Here is a 25,831-nt window from a genome sequence, read left to right on the forward strand (position 1 = left end):
TTCTGAGAAGCCTTCTTAAGATGCCAAGACATCAAAACCACATTTTATTCATCAATACAAGAACATCGATACCCATCATTCCCCATTGAGATTTGGGTCCAAAAATCAACTCAAAAATCTAACGTAGGTCCCATTTACAGAAATCATATTTCTGAGATCGACCCAATATTCATACATGATTAAGGAATCGTAACCCTCAAGAATGGGTAAAATAAAAACTAATTTGGGGCTAAAATTAAGCCCTCAATGTATTAGGACATTGATAATCAAATCAAGAAATTTTACCAAGAAAAGACTGAATTCTTACCTTAAATTCAATGAAAATCATGAAAATAGATGTTAATCAAGCTCTTAATTCACCCACAAGTCTCAATTTTTAAAAGTTCTCACTTTGTAGGTTTTTTTCTCTAACGCGTGGATGAAGAATTCACTAATTTGTAATCTAAATGGTCTATTTATACCCCTATCCATGTAATTAGATATCTCTATTGTGACTAGCAGGGTGCAATCGCACTACCTCCCAATTGCCTGGATTATAGTGATCGCGAGAAGCATTTGGAAATCAGACCACCTCCTCTCATAAGGATTCATGATTTTAGCCATGGATGTGATCACCGACATGCCAAAATAGAAGTTAAAAACTTAGAAAATTTTTGAGTTTCCATCATACCCTCAGGATTCATTTGGAATTACCTATATGCAAATAAACTACGTAACAATACTAAATTTATGTTTTAGACACTATGGTGTAATTAGATTTTCCACCAAAGATTATTTTGACCAAATATGGGTCCCACACATAATTTTTAATTTCTCTGACTTTTGACCAATAGGTCAAAATGAGCTTCAGTGTATCGAGAGTCAAACCAAGGGTCCACCTAGCCTATAATCAACATTTTAGAGCTGCTGGTATAGTTAGAATTTACATATGAGATCATTTTACTAAAGTTTTCGCCTGGTGATCATTAGAAACCAATGAACACTTCTAAACAGAATTGGCTTTAAAAACCAAATAAACTGCCCGATAACCGAACAGTCAGTCACAATAAATTATAAATGACTTGGGGCAGTTTTGAAAAAGATCTAATAATAAAAAATATGTTGAAATAAGGAAAACCTGAAGGGTCATTATAGTCTTTCAAATTTGCACAAGCTTTATATGATCTGGGAGCTAACATTAACTTGATGCCTCTAGTTATCAACAAAAAATTAGGGTTGGGGTTGCCGAAGCTGACCTCTATGAGACTTTTAACTGCAGATTTCACTATGAAAAAGCCAGTTGGTATCTTGTGTGATGTGTTAGTAATGTGGCTTCTGTTATTTTTCTAGCTATTTTTGATCCTCGACTGTGAGGTTGACTTTGATGTCCCTATTATATTGGGAAGGCCTTTCCTCACAATGGGTAGGTCATTAGTTGACATGGAGATGGGAAAATAAAGTTCAAACTTAATTATAAGCAACTCACATTTAATGTGTGTCAATCGATGAAGTTGCAAAAAGATTTGTGTATGATTTATATGATTGATACCATGGATGAAGATGCATTGGTTACACCCATTAAGTAGAGACTTGATGTTTAGGCACTCATAATAGTGAAAATGAATTTTATAATGATGGTATTGATGGGTATGTTGAGATAGTGAGTTCACTTGTGGGCAAAAACTTATGTTTTTATGTACCAAAGAAGTTATAGCTTGATTTGAAAATAGAGCAACCCCTACAGCCAGACCATTATTTAGGAGCCACAAGTCTTTGAATTAAAGGCCCTTACCTCTTCTTTGCGTTATGAATTCTTTGGGGCCAATAATACCTTGTTAGTTATTATTTCAACCTATCTACTAGAGTGTCAAGTTGAGGCTTTGATTTTTGTTTTGTTTTTGGTTTTGTAGAGGTTTAAAAAGGCTATTAGTTGGACTATTGCTGACATTATCAGAATTTCATCCAGAATTTACAGCCATAAAATTTAGCTTAAGCCAAAATGTGTACCTAGAATTATGCATTAGCATAGATTAAATCTTCCTATACAAACGATAATGACAAAAGAAATCATTAAGTGTTAGATGTAGATGTGATTTACCTGATTGTCAGTAGCAAATAAGTGAGACCAGTTTAGTGCGTGCCAAATATAGGTGGGATCACTATGGTCCCTAATGAGAAGAATGAGCTAGTTCCTATGAGTTCAGTCACAGAATGGCAAGTTTCTATGGATTACCAGAAGCTGAATGCTTCAACACAGAAAAACCATTTTCCTATGCCATTCATGGAGAAAATAGTAGACCGTCTTGTGGGTAAAGAATTGTACTATTTTCTTAATGGTTATTTATAGAATAATTAGATCTTTATTTCCTTTTGGTCTATGAGAAAACCACTTTCACTTGTGTATATAGTATGTTTGCATTTAAGAGGATGTCGTTTATTCTTTTTAATGCTCCCATAACCTTTTAGAAATGCATGATGTCTATTTTATTACATAGTGGAGGACACTGTCGAGGGATTTATCAACTATTTCTTAGTTATTGGTGATTCATTTGATGATTTTAGGGTTTATTTGGCCAATGCCTTACAAAGGTACAAATAGTGCAACTTGGTTCTAAACTGGTAGAAGAGTCACTTCATGGTTAAGCAAGGGATAGTGATTGGTCACAAAATTTTGAAGAAGGGGATAGAGGTCGATAAGGTTAATAATGAGGTGATTAAAAAATTGCCTCCACCAATTTTTATGAAGGGCATTTGGAGTTACTTGTGTCACGCAGATTTCTATTTGCAATTAATCTAGGAATTCTCTAAAATTGCAAAAGCATTGCGCAAATTATTATAGAAGGATGTGAAGTTTGTGTTTGATGATTCTTTTCTTAAGGCTTTTGAGTGCCTGAAAGAGAGGTTGATTTCAGCTCTTATTTTAGTGTCCCCTGATTTGGCATTACCATTCGAGGGGATGTGGGACACTAGTGGCATGGCCCTAGTGCTTCATCCCATCTACTATTCTAGTAAAGCACTAAATTTTTCACAAAATAATTACATGGGGACTGAACAAGAATTTCATGTAGTAGTGTTTCCTTTTGAAATATTTTTGGTCATACTTGACAGTTACCAAGGTCATCGTGCACATTGATCATGCCACTCTTAGGTATCCTCTGCTGAAAAAAGTTTCTTAGTTAAGTTTTATTTGATGGGTAATTCTGATGCAAAAATTTGATTTTGAGGTTAAGAATTAAAAAGGCTCTAAAAACAAAGTCATTTGTCGTGCCTAGAGGAGAAGGCGATGAAAAACTAGTGAATTAAATTAAGATTGATGATACTTTTCAAGATAAGCATGTCTTGGTAGAATAACAAGACTTAATCCCTTGGTTTGCTAGTTTTGCCAACTATTTGGAATGTGATCTCATCCCAGAGGATATGTTGTTTCAGCAGTGCAAGAAATTAATGCATGAGGTAAGAAAGTTCTTTTGGGATGAGTCGTACCTATTTTGGGTGTGTGCTAATGGTGTGATTCAGAGGTGTATTCCAAAGGTTGAGATGATAAATATTTTGGAGGCATGTCATTCATCTCTAGTTGGGTGTCATTTGGGGGTACTCAGACTGCCCACAAAATTTTGCAATGTGGTTACTATTGGCCGACTATCTATAAGGATGGACATGATTATGCTAGGGATAATGCCAAAGGTATGGCAATATCTCACATGAATATGAAATTTTCATGATTCCCATCCTTGAGATTAAGCTATTTCATATGTGAGGTATTGATATTATAGGCCCATTTATGATTTCACATAGGATGAAGTATATCTTGGTCACTGTAGACTATATTTCTAAGTGTCATAACGTTCTTGAAAAAGAATATTTTTTCTAGATTTTGTACTGCACCAGATATCATCAGTGATGGTGGATCTCATTTTTGCAATCTTTTGTTCAAATCCTTACTTGAGAAATACGGTTTAAAGCACAAGGTGGAAATTCATTACCATACATAGATAAGTGGGCAAGTTGAGGTCTCCAATTGGGAGATAAAGTCTACTTTAGCAAAGTCTGTGAATGCCAATACGATTGATTAGTGGAGAAAGTTAGATAATGCACCATGTCCCTACTGAACAACATACAAGACCCTGTAGGTGCATCTCTTACCAACTTGTGTATGGAAAGGCATGCCACTTGCCAATTAGACTTGAGCATAAGGAACTATGGTCATTGAAAAAGCTGAATTTTGAGTGGAGTGATGCTGCACACTAGAGGTTGAAGAAGATGAATAAGATGGATAAATGTCATCTCTGTGGCTACGATAGTTCATCCTTGTACAAAGAGAAGATGAAACTGCACTTTGATAAGATAACTGAGCGGAGGGAATTCCAACCCAGTGATGTGGTTTTGTTGTATAATTTGAGAATTTGCTTGTTTCTTGGCAAGTTGCAGTCTAAGTGGTTGGACCATTAACAGTGATAAAAGTATTCCCAAATGGTGAAATTGAGATACAACGAGATGACGATGTCCCATTCAAGGTGAACGAGCATCCTATTAAGAATTATATGGGAAGAACAAAGTAGATTAAAATATGTCAGAATGAGGGCCTTGACAAGGTCTGAGTAATCAAAGGAGCTGAGTCGTGCTGCAATGTTAAATCAAACACTTTATGGGAGGCAACCCATGGGCTTATTTGTGAAGTCTGAGTACCCAACATAGCCACGTTGTGATGCAACATTAAAACAAGGTTTCTTGGGAGGCAATCCAAGTTTTAGTTTTAACTTTGGTTTGTTTTTGCAGACAAGGAAGCATGTTGAAATCACCAGCTCGAGATAAAATTGGAAAATCCAAACAAGTCCAAGTAAGTTCAATCATGAGTGTAGTCCATGGTTCGTGACTCAGGTCCTTATGTACTAGACTTATGAGAAACAGAGGGGATTTTTTATTCTTTGAACCTACCTTACGAGCCCAACCCATTAGCCATGTGTCTAATCCATTACTCATGAGTTGATTTATGGGAATCAAAAGTCCCCAGCAGGATTCAAAACTTTGATCCATGACTTTGACCTATGGGTCGTGAGTTAAACCCACACCTTATGGGTGAGGTCTTAAGACTCAGAAGATCAAAAGGGATCATAGTTCATGATTCATGACCTCAATCCACGGGTCGTAACCTAAACCCATAATTTGTTAGTTGTGTCTTGGTCAACCCTGGGCCCAACTATGCAAAATAATTAATTAAAAATCATGATTTTTAAGTTGGGGGACCACATGACCCAACCCAAATGAGGCCCTTCCCTCGCCTTTTAGCCCTAAACCGATCCACTTCTCAAAGATAATACTCCTTTTTAAATTTAAACACTTCTAATCCTATTATCTCTCCCTCAATTTTCACTTCTATTTGCGCATGAGAAGTTCAAGAACTATGAACACAAACTTGTTTTTATTTTTCTTGATCTTCAACTTTAAGGAAAAGTCTCTTACGATTCTAATACTATGGTTAATTTCTCTTGATCACGGATACTGGAAACATCAATTAGACTAAATATAACTTGATTGACACTCAAAATTGTGGATTTGAACTATATTGTTGAAAAAATTTAAGAAAAATTAAATTGACTAGGTGAACTATTGTTTGAGTTAGCATTGAAATTTGAGGAAACACTGAGTAAACCTCATGTTTGAACCCACAAACCCAACTCACGACCCATGAATTGCATTCACAAGTCATGGATTAGACTCATGAAAATCAAAACCATGGTTCTGAAACTCAGAATTAGTGTTTGATTCCCACAAGGGCAAGTCACGACTTGTGACTTGAACCCATAAGTCATGGGTTATACTCGTCGATTTACTTATCAATTAATGAGTCCAACCCACGAGCCATGACATCTTTAGATGAGTCGTGAACTATACTCATAGGTTAGACCTATATTTTAACTTACTTTTTAGTCTTTTTTAGTTATTGCAATTGTATTACTGACTATTGTCGATACTGGTACCGCAATACCAAAAGGAACACCGAGGAAGGGTTTTTAGTTAAAACTGAGAAATGAGTGTCCCAAGAAAAGTGGGTCTGTAGAGGAGTATTCCATTGATAGTATATCATTTGTACCATGCTAGACATGATGCTAGACTTAGAGAGATAGTGCAGCCAGGACTGCCATACATCCAACATATTAGGTAGCTTCTCAGCCTTCACTACGACCTAGATCCCACACTAGGACCCAAGATATACCACCTTCTATTGCTAAGCCATGGATGAAATATGCACAGAGGTAACCACCATACTCTCCTTCTCTTTCCCAGTTTGATGAGAAAGAGGTGGTCTCTACTTTTAGTGACTGTGGGGAGGATATATGCGTCCCTAAGTCTGAGAAGGGGGAGGAGTCTGAGTCAGGTACCAACTATATAGAAATAGATGCTCCCTAGTATAATGAGAGAGTAGTTTCTTTATAGGGAGAGAAGGATGCCTCTGCATTAGCCCAAGTCGAAGAGCTACAAAAGTCCACACACATATCTGTCACACCAAAAACTCTAGTTATTTAGAGGTGGTATGTGGAGGAGATTCAAAGAATATGAAATAAAGGTAGTGATATTATTGATCAGGGCAAGCCTAGGTGAAGCATATCTAAGAGCCCTACTGTAACACCCTGAAATCAGATCCCGAGATGCCACACGGTGCTTAAGGTCACAAGTGACCCCAAGCTAACCTTTCATTTGGCATAACCCAAATCAACTGAATAAAATACATAAAATAGAACGAATAATGTGGAAACAACCCATAACTTAGTCTGACCAACATTAAAGTAAATTTACACGGTCACAATTCTGTTCATATATATACAAATCTGAAACTGAATACACTGACTACTAGTGACTGTCTATGAACCCTCTACTAGCATTGACCAAAGATAGCCGGGTCATGACTCCCAAATACCCCTACTCAATACGACTGAAAAAAGAAAATACAATACACCTCAAATCTAAACAACTCAAGTGCCAGAATCAAAAGGACTAATCACCTGCCGATCGAGAGCTGCTACCCAGCAGAACATAATATCTGCGCTACATCTTGTACCTACATTTTGGTAAGAATGCAGCCTATGGAAATATGTGGGTCAGTACTTTGAAATGTACTGAGTATGTGGGGGTGCATGCAAGAATATAAATAGTAAAATCAATTTCATGAAAACATGCATACGGACAATGATGACTCACTTCGCTAGAGTTATATCAAATCATACTTTTCATAATTTCATAATAAACAGTTATATGATAAAATCTCGTAATCCACGTAAATCATTATAAATCATAAATTATGATAAATCATCCTAAATCATCATAATTAACATAGCGTCAAAAATTATCATAGGTAATTATAAATCATCATAAATGACCATAAAACATCATAAACATCTCAACTCTTTGTCTCAAATCTATGAGTGACTCGGTAATTCAAGAAACTTAATCTTATGGGAATGGAAATTTCCTATAACGACAACCCCATGTGAACTACGTTGAATACAAACATTTGAAACCCCCAATGGCGGGAGCGTCATACTCTTTGCCAGGGAGTACGACCTTAAAACTGTAATAATCACAATCGAGCTCTCTAGCTAATAATATCATCATCAAACAACCCTACGGTGACACATAGGTTTGGGAAAATACCAAATTTCCCTCTCGGTGCTAAGTACTACTCCCCGACAAGCTCAGAACGCGTTAGAAAATCCAACACAACATCACAAGGGTCTATCATAAAGACCAAATCAAATCTCTTTCTCATTTATCAAATCATATCAACTTGTAGATTCCTAACTCAACAAATTTTAGATCAAAATATTTTAATCTTCCTCAACATCAACAAGGTATCAATGCATTGAACCATAACCAACACGACATTTGTACAAGGAAATGAAGACTCAATACGTAAAATTTTCAATAATTTAACTCATCAAAACCATCGAAAAAATACCAAGACTCATTGCAACTTCGATATCAACATACCCAATAACTCAAATCGTCATAAGGAAGCTCAAAATTTGACACATGGCTCGAAAACACTTGAAAATACCAATAATTTATTCTTGAACTTAAAACGTGGATACATGTTCAAAATATATCAATTATTGATAGAAACACCAAGAATCCAATATTAAATCTCAATTCATAGTACGAAAATAGTCAAATACTCATGTGATATAAAACTTACAATTTAAATCTTTATAAGTTCATAATCGAATTATTAACACATAATTTAACTTACAGAACCATATGAATCCATTAAATAATCATAATTGGCAAGCTTGAACAATTTACATATATACATAATCACAATCTCATGGTAGGATATCTTGGAAATAAATTCATTTGCCAAACTCATAATAATCCATAAAAAAAATTAAAGATATGGGCACAAGAACGGAAGAATTATTCTTGTTCAAAGCCCCACATACCTAAAAATGGGAGATAAATATGAACTTCCAACTCCAGAAATTTATTCATGAAAATAAAGGGTGCTTCTCAAAGCCCTTAACATGATCAACTCGAATCCCAAATCAATTTGAAATTTTTGTGGTTCAATCAAGAGACATAGAAGGATGAAATTTGGAGTAGTAGGGTTGGGCTTTGAGCCTTAGGAAATTGTGGAGAAAAATGAGATATTGAATGCTCTTAATGGACGTAAATCCATGGTTTACCCAGATGGATTGAAGTGGAAATGACCAAAATACTCATAAAAATCAAATAATGTTAAATCTGTCCTTCAGTGGACTATTTTGATAGGCTGAAGTAGATCAACCATTAAGTTTTTCTCCAAAAGATAAATTGGATGAAAACAATTTCATTGGAAAGAGGACTCGCAGACCGTTCTATTGATATATAGTAGCTCACCCAAATCATTATTTACAAGGAGTTATGATCATTTGATGTTGGCCCTAAAATTCGCCTGGCCTCAGTATTTTTTTCCTGCACATTTGTTGTTCACCACTATTCACGGTTAGATTGGAAAGATCATAACTCATCGCTCGAGTGTCCGTTTTGGATGATCCACATATCGTTGGAAAGCTTATTAGATGCTCTATGCGATGACAGGTCACTTATCTAGAAATTCCACACATAAGAATTATTAATCATGATAAAGAACATAATTTAACACATTTACTTCCGAGATCTTAACGAACTCTTGGAAAGATAAAAAGGCTTTAACGACTCAACACATTTGGGAGCAAAATATTTAATGGGAAAAATTGAGGTACCACATCATCTCCCCCTTGGAAACATTCGTCCCCGAATGTCGCTCGTTAAGTTAGGAAGACAAGAAAAATTGAGGTTACGCAACTAAAATAGCTTGATGAATAAGTTTATATTTTTGTTAGTTTTAGGGTACTTTCCGACGCATAAGCTCATCATAATGACAACGACATAGTTGAGACTATTACTAAAAGAGTTGGATGAAAGAAAAATTATTAACTTTGATTTATATCTGCATTCACAAAGAGATAGATGAAATATCTTGAATATGAAAACTCGGGATATCACAATATCTCCCTCTTGGGATCGGTTCTCCCCGAATAATACTAATTGATACACGGGACACTTTATGATCGACCCATGCCTTAATACTTGGGTCGGGAACAAAAGCAAAGGCAAAATAGAATTTGGTAACTCGCTTCAAAGCAAATAAATCATTTTTGAAATGGTTATGCTCATGAAACTTCAAGTAGTGAGATTGGACCACATCGTAAGATGGAAGAAATATATGAATCTGTCAGAATGAATATCCAGTTGAATTTCTAGGTGCACGGACCAAATCAAGACACGGTCTCATTCAATTAGGACATGATTAATAATCTTTCCAAGGAACTTTCAACGCTACTAGGAAGCAATTGGGTTTGGGATATTGTCCGAACAGTATATATATATAAATATTTTGAAATAAGGATTTATAACTCGACCCTAATTTTAAGTACGGAGCGTAGGTCGATCAGTCTTATATCAAAATAAAAGTACTAGAACCCACACAGTACAACTCCTTACTTTCAAGCTTATCAATACGCTTCACATACCCTTTCTCCGCAATACTATTTTCCCCAAATACCATACTTGATTCAATTCATAATTCTCACAAGGTATTTGCAATCTTGGCTATTCAAATCTAACTAAGCCAAACTCTCTCTCCTCATTTTCAAGATTAATTTGGAGTCACAAATTCCTCCACCTAACACCGTAACATAGCACCATTCCAAATTTTAAATTTACACATATCCACATTGTTACAATTCCTCATCTCACAGATAATTCTTACTACCACTCAATCAACTCTAATCCTCTTAATACTCACCATTTTCAACCATCATATTCATATCAACAAATCTTGAAGCTTAGGGAACTATTCATAGGCATATACGCAATTCAACTTGTACCAAGGCCAAGGCTTGCAACTGATATCCTCAGACAGGAGATATATTCACAATACATGAGTGCTATGTAAGATCAATTTACAAGAGCTTTTAGCTTAGACTTCTAAATCAACATAGACACCAAAACTTATCGATAATATAAACTTTAATCTCCGTCCCTATATACACACATGATGTTCAAGCCTATCTTTATAATTATGTATACACTACTAATCAACATCCATAAAACACTTTTTTCAAATTATACAATCCCTTATTAAGAAAACTTCCGAGCACTATTCTTAAGAAAACACTCACTAACTTTTCCAATTAACTAAGCCATGCACAAGACTTCACTTCAACAATTCCCCAGCTACAAACCTAGATAAAACATCACACAACCACTTTCACAAACACAACACGAAATGCTTCAAATAACCATGACATCCATCAAAAGCCTAGCCTCAAGCTTACTCCACACTTGCCACCTTAGATAAAATGAACATGCCACAATCTTTATCAACAAAAACCCGCTCACTCTCTCCTATTGTCACCATTGTTCATCCACACTCCCTCAACAAATGAAAAGTCATGAAAGGGTAGAATATTAAGGGATATTGTGAATGACTTGGTGTGGTTATTGAGGCCGAAGAACTAGGGCACCAAATGCATGAATTCAACCAAAATCAAGATTAAAGATTAAGGACACCCAGGAAATAAATTAATCTTCTTAGTCGCTAAGGGTGTTGTCGGTGGACTGAACTTGAACATACAATAAAACTTAAACACGTGCATTATGAACCGCGCAACTTGAGTTTAGAGGTTATAGCTTATGGAATGTCGATTTCGCCCGCTAGAAAAATTGGGACTCTATATTTCGATAGTTAGGAGAATACATGATTTCCCATGATATACATGAACATGTATTATGATCGGGGGAATGAAACAAAAGGCATGAGAAAATATCGAAGTCATTGAAAAGGCTGGGGTAAAATAGGATCAACACTAGTCCTTCTTACCACCAACTTGCAACCCATTGATACACCTACCTAAATCCCGCAATCTTAATGTAGTAAATTTTTTTTCTACTATCTCCCCCTTAGACTTAAGCCAACACTCCAATTTAATGAATCACCATACAAACTCTAGTCCTTGGCATTCGCTTTACTCCAGGGTCCCCGAATATACCCATACGTAAGATCCATAACTTAACCCGCATAACTACACCCGCAAGCGCAAAACCCAATCTTAACATAACTCTCAAATACCCACCAACTTAGACAACCTCAAAAGTTATCATACAACAATTCATGCACTCCATATCTTAGATTCTAGCAATTACCATGGATACATCAAACCTTCGCTAAACCATACTAACTTCTTCGTGCTTTACTAATATCACATCTCAAGCTAACACCCTCGTCAACCTCTAATGCCCAAGTTAACTCACAATTTCATTGTATACCACATATCATCATTCATACTTACCCGATCAAGGATAACACTAACCGATTAACATTTAATAACTTTAAAAAATCCCCATAACACCTGGAGCATACTACTACCTAAAAACACAATATCACACTTGATAACAAACAAATAGACTTAAGCTCCCGTACATATGGTTCAAACCTACTAAATCTCCTCCCTATCACTAACGTTGTAGTAATTCAATCATAAAATTCATTTTTCTCATCACCCGCTATACAAACTTAACAACTCACTCTGACTACGATTAACAACAATCACAACAACTATTTTTATCTATCAAACACACCAAACATACTAGTCCACCAAAACCTCATAACAACAATAATCATCCATAATTCCATGACCATTCCATGATAATTTATTAACACTGCCTTCCACCATGTTTCCAACTCCCCGGTTCCAACCAATGCAAGAACAACATTGTAAATAGCCAGCTGCTAGTGAATCGAAATAGGCCGCACACGGCTTCACTATACTATGGTTTTGTATTTTGAAAATGAAATAAATATCAAAACAATTATGCTAGTGAATCGAAATAAGCCCCACACGGCTTCACTAGACTTCAAGTTTTCATAAAAAGATGATCAAAAAATATTTTGAAGAAATAAATGCCTGGTATGCCATAATCAAGGATCCGAGAATACGTGTCTCGCTTTACCTCAATTGAACGACTCAAGAGGGATGAGGGTACATCTTGAAAGCATGGAGCCTTTGCTAGTAAGCCCAGGAATATAATCAAGAGAGGAAATTAGAACTAGTTAATCACCCTGTCTTAACATTAGTAAACGGATAAGGAAAATATGAAATCACATCATGAATTCTAGAGAGAAATCCAAAAAGACTTCCGACATAGGCTTAATGCACAACCTTCAAGAATGTACATATGACACCTTAATTTTTCGGAACTCAAGAGCACTAATGAAATCATTGTTTTTTCTAGATCACTTACAAGCCCGTAATATCAGAGGAGATTATCTAAGAAAGAACCATCTATAAGGATTTACACTTGACTATATTTGGTATTTTAGACAAGGCGAAATAGGACAATATATGCAAGCTATGAACCCATATGAATTTATTAAGAAACCTTTGCACAGCACGATGTACGACTTGAAAGAAAGGAAACATTTTCCTAAATGCCTCATAGCCTCTCAAAGAAAAGTACAGACATCTTTGTACCAGTCCGTAAGACTCTACTAGACATGACTTTATAGACACCTTAGGACACTTAAACTCTGTGTTCTGATACTAAGCTTGTAACACCCCAACATCGGATCTCAAGATGTCACACGGTGCTTAAGGTCACAAGTGACCCCAAGCTAACATTTCATCTGGCATAACCCAAAGCAACTGAATAAAATACATAAAATAGAAGGAATAATGCAAAAACAACCAATAATTTAGTCTGACCAACATTAAAATAAATTTACACGATCATAATTTTGCTCATATATATACAAATCTGAAACTGAATACACTGACTACTAGTGACTATCTCTGAAGCCTCTACTAGCAATGACCAAAGATAGCTGGGTCAAGACTCCCAACTACCTCTACTCAATATGAGTGAATACAAAAAATGCAATACACCTCAAATCTGAACAACTTAAGCCCCTGAATCAAAAGGGGTAATCACCTGCCGATCGAGAGTTGTGACCCAACTAAACATGATATGTGCGCTACAGCTTGTATCTACATTTTGGTAAGAATGTAGTCCATGGAAATATGTGAGTCAGCACTTTGAAATATACTGAGTATGTGGGGTGCATGCAACAATATAAATAGTATAATCAATTTCATGAAAACATGCATACGGACAATGATGACTCACTTGGCTTGAGTTATATCAAATCATACTTTTCGTAATTTCATAATAAAAAGTTCATATGATAAAATCTCGTAATCCACGTAAATCATTATAAATCATAAATTATGATAAATCATCCTAAATCATCATAAATTAATAAATCATCCTAAATCATTATGATAAATCATCCTAAAGCATCTCAACTCTTTGACTTAAATCTCGGAGTGACTCAGTAATTTAAGAAACTTAATCTTATGGACATGGGATTTTCCTATAACCGACAACCCCACGTGAGCTACATGGAATACCAGTATTTTTGAAACTCCCGTTAACGGGAGCATCATACTCTTTACCAGGGAGTACGACCTTAAAACTGCAATAATCATAATTGGGCTCTCTGGCCAATAATATCATCAAACAACCCTACGGTGGCATATAGGTTTGGGGAAATACCAAATTTCCCTCTCGGTGCTAAGTACTACTCCCCGACAAGCTCAGAACGCGTTAGGAAATCCACCACAACATCACAAGGGTCTATCATAAATACCAAATATCAATTTATGGATTCCTAACTCAACATATTTTAGCTCAAAATATTTTAATCTTCCTCAACATCAATAAGGTATCAATGCATTGAACCATAACCGACTCGACATTTGGACAAGGGTATGAAGACTCAATATGTAAAGTTTTCAATAATTTAACACATCAAAAGCATCAAGAAAATATCAAGACTCATTGCAATTTTGATATCATTATACCCAATAACTCATATCGTCATAAGGAAGCTCAAAATTTGACACGTGGATCGAAAACACTTGGTATACCAATAATTCATTCTTGAACTTAAAACATGGATACATGTTCAAAATATATCAATTATTGATAGAAACACCAAGAATCCCAATATTAAATCTCAATTCATAGAACAAAAATAGTCAAATACTCATGTGATTCAAAACTTACAATTTAAATCTTTATAAGTTCATAATCGAATTATTTAGACATTATTCAACTTACAGAACCATATGAAGCCATTAAATAATCATAATTGGCAAGATTGAACAATTTACATATATACATAATCAAAATCTCATGGTAGGATATCTTGGAAATAAATTCACTTGCCAAACTGATAATAATCTATAATAAAATTAAAGATACGGGCACAAGAACGGAAGAATTATTCTTGTTCAAAGCCCCACATACCTAAAAATGGAAGATGAAAATGAACTTCCGACTTCGGAACTTTATTCACGAAAATAAAGAGCGCTTCTCGAAGCCCTTAACATGATCAACTCGAATCCCAAATCAATTTGAAATTTCAACGATTCAACCAATAGACATAGAAGGATGAAATTTGGAGTAGTAGGGTTGGGGTTTGAGCCTTAGGAAATTTTGGAGAAAAATGAGCTATTAAATGCTCTTAATGGACTTAAATCCATGGTTTACCAGGATGGATTGGAGTGAGAATGACCAAAATACCCTTAAAAATCAAATAATGTCAAATCTGTCCCTTGGTAAACTGTTTTGATAGGCTGAATTAGATGGACTATAACATTTTTCTCCGATAGAAAAATTGGATGAAACCAACTTCATTTGAAAGAGGACTCTTAGAGCTTTGTTTTGATATATAGTAGCTCACCCAGATCATTATGTACAAGGAGTTATGATGGTTTGAATTTGACCCTAAAATTCGCCTAGCCTTAGTATTTTTTTCCTGCACATTTACTGTTTACCACTATTCACGGTTAGATCGGAATGATCATAACTCATCACTGGAGTGTCCGTTTTGGATGATCCTCATATCGTTGGGAAGACTATTCTATGCTCTACACGATGACGGGTTGCATATCTAGAAATTCCACACAGAAAAATTATTAACCATAATAAAGAATAGAACTCAACACATTTTCGTACGAGATCTTAACGGACTCTTAGAAAGATAAAAAGGCTTTAACAACTCGACACATTTGGGAGAAAAATGTTTAATGGGAAAACTCGGGGTATCACACCTACATTACGATGAAAACTTTGGTAGAGATTTTGGACCTTAAGTTCACCTTTGAAAGATATAGTATTGAATTAATGGTTATGCCTTCTTGATCCTATAGTCTAGAGTAGTGTGTGAGTTCTATGCTTCCAATATTACATCTGTTGATTTGATCACACCAGTGGGGAAAAAGATCTAGATCAGAATCCACTAGCCAATACACTAGTCAAAGAGAATCTAGTTGACTTATTTGAGAAAAATATTAGGATCTTCCTATTTGGGTTGGTTTATAAGAGGCCAAAAACTGCATATGGTTTTGATTATAGCATAAGGATAGTGAGGAGTAGGAGGACGATAAAGGGTTTTGACCAGCAGAAGCAATAGAGAGATTTGATGAAATGGGTAGCTTGACAGATTACTAAGCAGGTGTTGATACCTATTGTGTATGAGGGAAGGTAGATATCAAGAAATCCACCCTACACTTTATAGGAAAGTTTTGTTGGTCCATCAATTGGCATGGATTGTGCCCCATAATTGTGATAAAGCACTCATATTGGACAGGGCAATATTAGCTGCCAACATAATAGCTGGGTATGATATAGATTTTGCCTGGTGGATTCAAGACAAGATACATAGGAGATATTTTTAATATATCACTAGTACTACCTTCCCTTTCTTGTTTAGAGATTATGTGATGTAGCAGGTGTACTAGTGCTACTAAATATTGAGCCGACTGGATTATGTGGGGTTGATTTGTGATGATGCTGTCCTAGTTCCACAGATGAAGGCACAACCTTCTACCTCTTCCAGAGAAACTCTTTTTGAGGGGACTTTAGATTTATCTAAGTAGGTTAGAGGCTAAAATCGAGTAGAAATCCTAATATAGCTAGCCAGCCAGGAGAGACTTCAGCTATTGTAGGCAGTGAGGGGGATACAGGCACTTTAGCTCAAACTTCTAATTTTTTATTGCCCGTTCAGGCATAATGATAGTATATTGAGAGTTCTTAAAATAGCTTATGGATAGACAATATGAAATAGTAGAGCTCTAGATACACATCAACACCCAATTAATCAAGTTGTTGGGTTAGATATGACCTTGGGTGCAGACTACTTTAGAGACATTAGAGGTGCATGTTGAATTGAGGATGATGGACTATGTAGAGCAGTTTACTTGAAAGCTTCATCGAGGGTCAATAGGTTTTAGATTTAATAAAAGAGTGACTCCACGAGGCTTGGGTGCCTAATTTATTGAGTCTATATGTGAAGGTGACCACTTTGAGATCTAAGTTCTATATGCTAGTTGAGAGCCATGCTCCAGTATTCCATCTAGTCATACCTCTTATTTCATAGCCTCTGCCTATTCCACCTTCATTGATTTTTCATCTCTTTGTGGATGATGCTTAGCCTTAGACTATTAGGGATAAGAGAGAAAGAGATCCCACCGAGTAGAGTGATAGTTCATATAAGTTTAAGAAAAACTAAAAGAGAACAACTACAAAGTCTATTATTCAGTACCACATTGATGAGAGTACGTGCGAGTACAACGTATTGGGAGCCTCCTATACTCAAACACTACCTTCACCACCTTCTAACACTACGATCAACATGTATCTTGATGAGTCAACTAGGGGAGAGGCCACATCCAATTCCTAGAGAATCCCAAGTAAGTCTATACATCCATGTGTTATTTCTTTTCTAGTTTATACTATGGATAGTGCATCAAATTCTTGTTGGGGTTAGGGGTGTACCAACTACTCAGGGTTTTTACTATCGTGTCTCTTTTACCTAAAGTGTGCTATTATAGTAGAGTTGGTATGTTTGGGATATTGTGTAGTTTACGATATATGTTATGTTTTATTTTTATTTGACTAAAAGAAAAATAAGGAACCTTGGTGCAGTAAAACTTTTGTGTTTTTGTGTGTTTTATAAGATGATACCCCTCCTAATATTTGTGAACTATGAGATGTAAAGATATGAAGTTATGAAAGTTTTTGAATATTGGTATGACATTAGTATTAGGGGTGTAATAATCATAGATTAACATTGCATAAACCGAATAGGTAGTAGTTGATAATGTAACCCTATGCCATTTCTGTGTGGTAATTACTTAGTTCACTTTGTGGGTATAATCCAGAACTTGCCAGGTTAGTCTTGCATAGGTTGTAGGATAGTTGGATGGGACATGATCATAGGCCATGTTTGAATAAGTCCACGTTTTACCTAATAGACCAATAAATTAAAATTCTCCCTTGATCTCGAATTTGAGCCTAAAGTGACCAATTTTCCTGTTTAATCTTGTTAATCTCCCTATTTTAATTAAAATAAACCTATTTTGGCCCTGGTCCTCCTTGGACATTATGTACCTCAACTCAGCAAATCACCTAAGTTGAGGGAGGCTATCATAGGGTTGCTTAGTTGCAAAAAGGTATGTAGAAGAAGTTAAGAAAAGAAAAGAAGGTAGGGTTGGGTATGGTAGAACAAAAAATTGAAAAACAAAGAGGAAGAAAAAAAGAAAAGGTAATGTAAAGAATAAATAAAAGCACTCAATCTAAGAATAAATAAAGGAGAAAGAAAGGGGGAATAAAAGAAGCATGGTTGAGTAATGGAGCAAAAAATGTAACTGTAGTGTAAAGGAAGGTGAGTCACTATTTCCCATATGTACCATACTGCCCCCAAACCTACATCACAAGCCAAGAAAAGTCCTACAATGATCCCAGTACAACCATCCAAAAAACTAAGGCATAGAAAATAAGGGAAAACCTATGGAAATTTATGCACATTGTTTGAACCTCGTAAGCATGAGCATTTTGATGTAGTCTCTTCATGGATATTCTTTATGATAATGTAAGAGTTGTGACATTTTTCCTATGAGGGTACATGGGTTGAATTGTAAGCTACTTATATTATTAGGTAATGTAATTTGCATGCATTCTTGGTTACTTATTGCTAATATGTTTCCATCACTTAATTTCTTTAGTGTCATTCTATTGCGCTATATGTATAAACATAGTAGTTTTGGATGATATGCATGAGAGGGGTTGAAAAGATGGAACTAAACTGAATAAATTGACTGCCATAGTGCCTTATCTAGGTAAGGCCAATGTCGTGAATGACACTCTTAGCAAATTATCTATGGAAAATATTGCTTATTTAGAGGATGAGAAGAATGAATAGTTTATGAGGTTAATAGATTGGACAACTAGGAGTTTGATAGGTTGATTTAGTCGGAGGTAGTATTTTTGTTCAAAATAGTTCAAATACTCTTTGGTTGCCGAAGCTAAAGAAAAGTAAGATAATTATCCTTTTTTGCTTAAACTGAAGGCAAAGATCCAGAGTCAAAAGCTTGACATTTTTTCTCCAAAGGGGGTGTTGGTGTTTCACTATCGAAATTGATATTGTGTTTTGAATGTAAATGACTTAAGACAGCGGATACTAGTAGAAGCTCATCATTCTCGGTATTATATTCACCTATGAGTCACTAAGATGCACCATGATTTATAGAAAGTCTATTTGTGGAATAGTATGAAGAGAGATATCGTAAAATTTGTGGCTAAGTGTACAAATTGCCAACAGGTTAAGGTTGAGCACCAAAGTCCTAGTGGCATGCCTCAAGACATCAATATTTCTACTTGAAAGTGAGAGGTAGTGTATATGGACTTTTTTATAGGTTTTTCTCTTACTTATCGACAACATGATTACATTTGGGTTCTCGTGGACTAAATGAATATGTCAGCCAATTTTCTACTGCTTATCCAATAAATTCAATCGAGGACTATGCTAAACTCTACCTGAAGGTATTGTTGAAATTTCATATACTCTTTAGCTATCATTTCAAATAGAGCTACTTATTTTGCCTCAATTTTGGAAGACATTTAACAAGGGTCTTGGTACCCAAGTTCATATAAGTATGATATTTTTACCCATAAATAGATGGTCAGGAAGAAAGGACCATTCAGAACTTAAAGAACATGTTGAGAGAATGTGTGATCGAATTCAAGGGTAGTTGGGATAATCATCTGCCTTTGATTGAGCTTTCCTAAAATAATAACTATCAATCCAGTGTTCAGATGGAACCATTTAAGAAACTTTATAGAAAGAGGTATAGATCTCATACCAATTGGTTTAAGGTTGGTGAAGCTAATTGATAGAGTTAGAATCATTCCATGATGCTATAGAGAAAGTTCAACTAATTAGTGAAAGTCTAAGAAAGGATTAATGTCTTCCAAAGTCCTATAGAAATGTCATAAGATGGAAGCTTAAAGTTGTTTTTTGTGATTTTGTCTACTTGAAAGTTTCACCTATGAATAGGGTAAGGAGATTTAGGAACCAAAGAAAGCTCAGTCCTTGCTTTATTGGTCTTTACGATATTATAGGTCTTTTTGGAAAAGTAGCCTATGATTTATATTTGAGAAAACTTAGAAGCAGTGCATCCAGTCTTCCACGTTTCCTTGCTAAAGAAGTGCATTAGTGATCTCGAATTGGTCTTTCCCTAAGAAAGTATGGGTGTGAAGGATAGTGTCTTTTATAAAGAGGTTCCTATTGAAGTCCTTGACAGTAATGTTTGTAAGTTGAGGATTAAGAGATTGCATTGGAAACTGATCTTAGGCAAAATTGTTCAGTTGAGGGAGATACTTGGGAAGTAAAGGTAGACATGATGAACAAGTACCACCTCCTCTTCCATTAAAACTTAGTCCAAACTTAATAATTTTCCTAAATTAACTATATCTATTTTATGTCACCCAACTATTCTCATATCATAGAATGCATCTATGAGTTCGGTTCAGTCCATGTTATAGTTACCGACTAAGTACTATGTCATTTTTCTACTCCTAGAAACTTAGTTTAAGAATTTCACATACAGGTAGTGTAACTAGACCCAAATAATAGTAGAAGAATTGGTGAAGAAAATATGGTAGTTGCAGCTCTTTTCCCCTAACCTTCTAGCTTAATCAATTTCCATTTGGGAATGAATGACCCCAAGGGGAAGATATTGTATTGTGACAACCTAAATATTGATGCCATGGATAGAAACATGCTTCAAGTACATACAGAACTAAACATCAACTTTTAGCTGGATGAAAAGGAATTTGGACATGTACTAAGGCCATAAGAAACCCCATAGCTCTTAGCCACACCAAACCCCTCTTACTAATCAATTCCTTGAGGAATGATCAGCTTTAAATGAGCATAGCTTCTAGAATGTGATGCGTATTTGACCTAAAGACCCACAAAATAATAGATATTTGAATTATCCTTCCAACACATAAGTTTTGACTTAATCTGATATCAGGGTAAAACATTATGGCCTTTTTTAGTAAAGCACTATCATGAAGTAAGATATCACAAGCCAAACCATTATCATGGTTACATTTTTTGACTGTAGGAAGGTTTATTCTGATAGAGACAACCCAATATATAAAGTTAATAAGTGTACCTTCAAACCATGAGGGGGAACCATGATTTTTCTTTGAAACCACGACCCTAGGTATTGATTGATGTAATAGGAGACCATGCAATATATTAGGAGAAATGTATGGTATAACAACAAGGAAAAATGAGTACTGTAAAGACGTCCACAAAGTGCAGAACTCAAAGACAAACGTAAGGAGTGAACGATCATGAAATCTAGAATTTTTGAGCACATGGGCATGCCACTCCCTCAAAACACTGAGATAGGGGCGTGCCACACCCTAAGATACAAAGTAACATGGAATAAAAGAGTGTGCATCGATGTTTATGGTTCCAAATATGCAGAAAAAAGGGTGTACCATGTCCAAGGGTGAAAAATGGCAAAAAGTGATTTTTTAAACTACTTAAGTGAGGAGTAACGTTATCAATGCATATGTTTCAGGTTGTGCTTCCAATGGACGACCTAAAACACTACAAAATAAGAACTTATTCATAATTTTATGCAGTCTTTGAATCAATTAATGGATTGTATAAAAGGCAAGCAATAAATTGGCTCAAACTAGGGTTCTTTCTTCTTAAACATTAATTTCTTGTAGTTTTACTCTGTGAATTCATCTATGGAGATTCTTTGTTATACTACGAGTGGCTAAAGACCTTCATTATATGGTTGAGTCTATAAACATTATTGTGTAATTATGGTTCAAATTTCATTTATATGTTTATCAATTATTTGATTGTTCTTACATTCTTGTTATACTATTCTAAAGTGTCATGAACTTTAGGATAAATCTAAGTCCCAAAAAGACATTTCCATAGGAGTGTAGGGATAGAATGAGGAGTGTAAGGCGGTGTGGATTATGTTTTAATCATTAGATACTAATTGTTAAAGCATGATTTGTGTTTATAATAGAGATATACCTGAATGCCCCACGTGGTTAACAAAGTGGGAATATAGTTTAATGTATCTTAGTTAAAGAGTCCCATTCCTACTCAATGATATAGTTCTGAAATTAATTTGCATAGATAACTTAGAGGATGACCATTCCCAAGTTCTAATATGATGCTCCAATATTTTTAGGAATAATTTGCACCTCTAATAATACATAATTATTTGTTTTCTAGCAACTATTGACGTATTTGATATTCATTTTTACTTGTTCTCAAGAAACAAACTTAGAAGAAAAAACAACTTGGAAAATTAGGCGGTGGCTGGCTATTAAGGGCCAATCGACAGATTGTTAGAGACCCAACGGACCGTTAGGATGGCTGTCACCTATTGGGAAGAGATTAAGATATCTAGACGATGAGCGACAGTCTAATCAACTGATCATCGGACGACGATGGGCCATAGCCCTGACAGTAATAGGTTAAGCAGAAGCAAGGAAATATTAAGTTCTAGGGATGAAGGGTATGACATATGGTCAATTCTCTAATGGGCCATCACACTATACATCGACCTCAATGATGAATCAATATTAAATTAGATAACAATCGATTGTCTATCGCAAGCCTGATGACCCATTAGGCAAACCGTCGGTGGTGATACACAACCCAAATTTGAGTTTTAAATAACAAATTTTTGGGAACCTATAACTACCAAGATTAGTCTTGGAGTAGGTATCTTTTGACTTTTTTCTAAACATGTAATGTAAAAGTGTCTGAGAAACAAGGAAAGAGCTAAATTTTACACATTATTTTCTTTTGAATTTAGATTTGAGAAAAAAACTTTTGATTTGCAAGTTCATTCTAAATTATTTTATGAAATATAATTTGTTCATCTTCTTCTTACTCATGTATGGCTAAAGCTCCAATAACTAGGGTTATGAGAGCCTTGGTGTAATTCAATTCTAGGGTTGTGGGTTTGATGAATTCTTAACAATAATTGCAATTTCAATTACATCACCTTCTCTTTTGTTTTATGATTTCTCTTGGTTTCAAATTTGAGGAATGTGGCCATAAACATAACTTTCTTGAACAAAGAAGTTAATGATGGGAAAATAGAATGGTGACAAGATGATTAGAGCCTTTAATCTCTAATTTTACAACTGATGCCTTACCTAGATAAATTTCTTAGGGAATTGTTTGTTGGACTAATCTATCACTTTAAATTTGAGAGAATTAAGGTGAACCCATCTTTGATGGTTGAAAAACAATTAGATGGGAATAATTATGCAAATTTCCCTGTAATTGTAATCATTGATGTATGATTTTATGAAAGCCACAAACCTTAGCATTGAATCAGTTCGTAATTATAACCCTAGTTTGTTAATTCTTATTTTTTTTACACATTACAACAATAGCATTATTCTTTATTGCATTACATATATTTAAAGAAATAGTTTTAACTACAAACTCCATTTTTATTACCAGAAACTTATGATTAATAGTCTATTAATACTCATACGACTTAGCTAATACCTTATTCTCTATGGGATTCAACCCCAAACTTAGTTGGCTTATATATTTGACAATGACGCTTACACTTTTTAGGAGTGTTGTAAATTGGGTGTATCAAATTTTGGTGCCATTGCTGGGGAATATAGTTGTCAATAAGTTTATGTGCGTTAATTAACTCTTAGTCAAGTTTCCTAATTTTACTTTTATTTATTTTTGTGGTACTCACAGGATATATACTGTGCATGCCATGAACCCGAAGGCCAGGCGACCCACTATTACCTTATAATTTGGAACCTCAAAAAATGCTAAAAACGAACAGGGCTTAACAAAAAGAGGTTGAAAGGCTGGCTACTTTTGCTAATGCATAGGTTAACCAATAAAATATTGACATACTCAAGTGTATGCCTAATGTGGATGATGAGGACCTAGGTGATGATGAGTTGGTTGGTCCTACAAATAGGCAATGTGCTCAAAATATTACACCGGTAAGTCAAAATTGGCAAGCAAGAGGGATAGTGAACCTACAACCTATGGTGTAGTTTGATCTAGATAACGATGATAGTGATTTGGATAGATCTGGCACCACAGGAGCAGTCATTCCTCCACCATTAACTCCTGGGGTGAAAGTTAATATCACTAGCATGATAATCCAACTACTCATCTTGAAGGGGTTATCTCATTAATTACCTAGGGATGATCCTAAAATGCATTTGGTGAAATTCACCAACATTTGCTAGTCATTTGACTATCCTAGAGTGGGAAAAAATGCCATTAGTCTTAGGTTATTTCCATTTTCTCTATTTAGAGAGGCAACTCTGTGGATGAATGAGCTGGAACATAAATCTTTAATAAACTGGAGGCAATTAATAGGAGCTTTCCTTGAAAGGTTCTTTATGCCTTCCAGGATATTTCATTTAAGGGATGAGATCAGTAATTTTAGGCAACTGTCTAATGATGCTTTACATGAAACATGAATGAGATTTAAGAAGCTTTGTCTAACCATAAGTTGATTGATAAACGTCTGATAGAGACATTCTATAGGGCTTAAAATTCAAATACAAAGCCAATCATGGATAATGCTATAGGAGGAGCTTTCATGGATTGCACATTTAATGAGGCTACAGAGCTATTGGATAGACATAAAAAGATAAGTAGACCTTGGCATACCAGGGATTCTCAGGTAGCAAGTAATACTTACTCTAGTGGGATGACAGTGGAACAACACCGTAGAGAAGAGAAATAGAATCAAGATATGTCTCACTTGAAGACACAAATGGATTTTCTTACTAAGAATTTGATCTCAGGAAAGGTAGAAAAGGTTAAATATGTGGGGTGATATATAAGTGGAGCTGAGTTCGATTTAGAAAAGGAGGAAAATTATCAGACTAACCAAGGGGATTTTCTAGCCAGTGGCCAAGAAAACCAAGGTAAGAACTATTAGTGGGAGAATTATTGTGATAAAGCTGGTTATTGAGATCCTGACCAAGGAAACTAAAATACAAGGGTGATAAAGGCAGATTGTATATACCACCTGAGAGCCATAATAATGAGCAAATAATTCTGGGAAGATGTCTATGAAAGCTATTATGGCTAAATTATTGAAAGCGATGGAGGCAAATGATGCCAACTTAGCAATTAACTGTTGCTGTGCTTGTCAACTTTTTGCAGCTTAATTAATGGGTAAGTAGGACCGAGTCCAAGTTTTGATTCTTTTCTGTGCAAATTAGGCCCATGACCCAACCCAGGTGTTTTAATTGATAAGAATTAGAGTGTTTATATTTGTAAATGAATGTCTTCCCCACTTCAACTACTAAAAATAGTCGAAACTCGCTCATTCATTCATCTTAAACCACATTCATTCCCTTATAAACTCTCCAGGTTCTTTCTTATCTTATTTAAGCCCTACAACCCATTCCATTATGCTATCATTCACTTAACTCAATTTCACTTCACTAAAAAATAAATTCTTGTGCTCTTTTGGTTAAGTTTTCAAAATCAAAGTGATTTTGAAGTTGCATTATGATACCAGGTATGTTTCTCAAACTTTGATTCTTCATAAGGGTTATTTTTAATAGTTGAAGTGAGTGGTGTGGGTTGTATTGTGCTTAAAGTTGTTTTCGTGAGTTATGAAAAATAAATGTTTGATTTTCAATGGTGGAGCCTCTTTGGGGTGAAGTCTAAGTAACTCTATTAGAGTATTTGTACTAAGGGAGTATCGAGTAAAAGTTAGATTTCTATCGAGTTAATAGCATAGGCACATAAGTGTTTGATGAAATGCCCTAAAGAAAGAAAATTGAACTAGGGCTTATTGACGAAAAAATCAATAGACCACCTCCTGTTCGATGGAACATCACTATAATTGTTGGAAAGGAATTA

Source organism: Capsicum annuum, chromosome 11 (genome assembly GCF_002878395.1).
Source record: "Capsicum annuum cultivar UCD-10X-F1 chromosome 11, UCD10Xv1.1, whole genome shotgun sequence".
Taxonomy (NCBI): Eukaryota; Viridiplantae; Streptophyta; class Magnoliopsida; order Solanales; family Solanaceae; genus Capsicum; species Capsicum annuum.